The sequence below is a fragment of the Gossypium raimondii genome, chromosome 11 (genome assembly GCF_025698545.1).
Source record: "Gossypium raimondii isolate GPD5lz chromosome 11, ASM2569854v1, whole genome shotgun sequence".
Classification (NCBI taxonomy): Eukaryota; Viridiplantae; Streptophyta; class Magnoliopsida; order Malvales; family Malvaceae; genus Gossypium; species Gossypium raimondii.
The window spans coordinates 24,544,816-24,548,140 of record NC_068575.1 but is presented as its reverse complement, the minus strand read 5'-3'; the positions used below and the strand labels follow the sequence as shown (position 1 = coordinate 24,548,140).

At 35.6% G+C, this 3,325-nt stretch overlaps 1 non-coding gene across 1 annotated transcript; it reads right to left on the bottom strand.

The window, feature by feature from the left end:
* Positions 1-1,076: 1,076 nt before the first annotated feature.
* Positions 1,077-1,179, bottom strand: LOC128035151 (small nucleolar RNA R71). Its single transcript, XR_008191552.1, has one exon. It is a non-coding gene; the product is annotated as a small nucleolar RNA R71 (small nucleolar RNA).
* Between the last annotated feature and the right edge of the window lie 2,146 nt (positions 1,180-3,325).

Sequence of the window (3,325 nt, the reverse complement as noted above, 5' to 3'; positions counted from 1 at the left end):
ATGTTCAAGAGATTAATTGGTTTAGTAAGTTTGTATGTGTATTAGTTAGCAAAATACCAAGTTATCGTGAAATTATTCATAACAACATGAACATGAGTCTAGTAATTTTAAGCTAAGGAATGTAATTTATCTAACACATGTATATCATATTGATTAAAATCGTCTTTAGAAATCGTGCATTGGAATTTTTAATTTTTAATTTTCTTAGTTTAATTACTTAGTTTTTAGATCACTTCTTCAAATCAACATATTTTCCTTCACCAAAATTTTAAAGTTGCATTTCATAAATATTTTTTTAACAGTCCCTGTGGGAAAGATAACTCGATATTTACTTGTCACTTTATTACTTGATATGATTGTGTACACTTGCACATTTCCGTTGTTCCAAGTTTTTGGCATTGTTGCTGGGGACTGTTCTAAAAGACACTATTCGTGAAATTGTTAATTTTGCATTTTGGTTTAGTTTTCTGTTTAATTTTAATTTAATCACATTTTTTGTGATCATTTTAGGTGTTTATGAGTATTGATCAAATTATTATTGATCGAATTATCAACTTACTCCCTGTAGACCCTAAAATTGAAAGGAATTTTTGACAATGAAGAAGATAAGCAATTCTGAGAAGGACCGAAAAGATGAAATTTAAAAATCAGAATTAAGGAATGAAGAAAATCATGCTTAAAATCCTATCCTTGTTGTTGATTATAGGGATAAAGCCTTAAGACAGTATGTTGTGTCGTTGTTTCATGATCTTAATCCGAGTATTAGGAGACCTAAAATTGAGGCACAACAAATCGAGCTAAAGTCAGTCATGTTTCAGATGCTTTAGTCAGTAGGCCAATTCAATGGAATACCGATTGAGGATTCTCATTTTCACCTCAAATTACATATGGTGGTGAGTGACTCCTTGAAGTTAGCTAAAGTACCCAAAGAAGCACTAAGAGTAAAGTTGTTCCCATATTCACTAAGGGATAGAGCTCGACCCTGGTTGAACTTATTGCTATGAGATTCCATTACCACATGGCAAGAGTTAGTAGAACGATTCCTTATGAAGAACTTCCTACCTAGCAAGAATGCTAAGTTGCGGAACAAGATCACTACCTTTCAGTAGATGGATGACGAGTCATTGTATAAGCATGGGAAAGGTTTAAAGAACTACTGTGAAGATGCCCTCATCACATAATTCATCATTGCATCCAGTTAGAGACATTCTATAATGGTCTCAACGCTCACACGAGGATGGTAGTAGACGCTTCTGCTAATGGTGTTATCCTTTCTAAGTGATATAATAAGGCTTATGAAATCATTGAGAGAATCACCAGCAACAATTATCAAAATGGCCAACCAATTGAGAAGTGCCAAGAAAAAGAGTTCCAAGAGTACATGAAGTGGATGCTCTCATTTCACTCGCATCTCAAGTATCCTCGATATCTTTAATGCTTAAAAAATTTACTACTAATGGGTAATTTTGCAGCTCAGCCACCAAATCAATTAAAAAATGTAGCCTGTGTTTATTATGGGGAAGGGTACTCGTTTGAAGAATGCCCATCAAACCTAGAATATCTTTATTACGTGGGCAACCAGAACTAGAACTAGAACCGAGGAAGGTAAGGACTGCAGTCTAATTTTTATAATCCATCTTGGTGAAACCACTCGAATTTCTCTTGTTGTAACTAAGGAGCTGGACCCAGTAACACTTATGCATAACCCAGATCAACCCAACCATCTAGATTTGCCCAAAAAGTTTAGAAACCAACTCAATTGAACCTTCCAATAGCTTAGAGAACCTATTGCATGCATATATGACGAAGAATGATGGTATTTTAAGGAATTTGGAGAATCAAGTGGGTCAACTTGCTACTGAACATAGGAATCGACCAAAAGTAGCTTTGCCTAGTGGTACGGAGAATCCAAGAAATTCAAGGAAAGAGCACTGTAAAGTATTGCCACTAAGGAAGGGAAAGACAATAGAGCCCAACATTGTTGAAGTTTAAGAAGAGCCAGTTGATGCTTAATATAAGTGGAAATTCAACCAAGTGTTGAAATTCCAGCTTCACTAAAACCAAAATTTGAAAACTCTGAAAAGGTAACTGTGAAACTAGTCAATTTTGACAAACTAACAACTTCATTAGATGTAGAAGTGCCACAAAAGATGAATCAACTAGTTCCAATAAAGAATCCTCTACCACCTTACCCTCAAAGACTTCAGAAGTAGAAATAAGAAGTCCAGTTCAAGAAGACTCAAGCAACTTCATATCAACATTCCGTTGGTCGAAGCACTTGAACAGATACCAAACTACATCAAATTCATGAAGGATATCTTATCCAAGAAGCATAGACTTGGAGAATTCGAGATGGTAGCTTTGACGAAGGAATGCAGTGCGTATCTAAAAGATAAACTACCCCAAAATATGAAAGAGCCTAGATATTTTACCATACCTTGCAACATTGGAGCAACTTATTATGGTAAGGCGATATGTGATTTGGATGCGAGCATTAACTTGATGCCAATGTCCATATTCAGAAAATTGGGGATAGGTGAAGTTAGACCAACTACGATCACACTTTAGTTAGCAGATTGATCATTAGCACATTTAGAAGGAAAATTTAAAGATTTATTGGTATGTGTAGGCAAATTTATTTTTCCTGTTGACTTTGTTATCTTGGACTTTGAAGCAGATAAAGAGGTGCCAATAATCCTAGGAAGGCTTTTCCTAGCAACTAGAAAGACCCTTATTGATGTGCAAAAGGGCGAGCTCACCATGCGTGTACAGGACGATCAGGTAACGTTCAATGTTTTTAAATCTATGCAATTTCCTGATGCAATTGATGAGTCTTCTGCAGTATCTAAGTTAGAGGATTTAGCAATAGAATAGGAACTCAACTCTGTTGAGGACCCATTGCAACAAGTTTTGACGTCATACCCTTCAAGTAATAAAGAGGGGGAGGAATACTTAGCTTTGCTAGAAGCTAACTAGAAGGGATTTAATCCACAATCTCAGTTTCAATATTTTGAATTAGAAAGAATAGATTATGTTCAACCAAGAGCATCAATCAAGGAGCCACCTAAATTGGAACTAAAGGTACTTCCCTCGCACTTAAAATATGATTATTTAGGTAATGCTTTGACTTTGCCTGTGATTGTTTCAGTAGAGTTAATTGAAGAGTAGGAAGAGAAACATATTTTAGTGTTGAAACAATTCAAAAAGGCTATCAGATGGACCATAGCCAATATCCGTGGTATTAGTCCATCCATGTGCATGCACAAAATCATCCTTGAAAATGGCAAGAAAGGGACGATTGATGGACAATAGAGATTGAACCTCA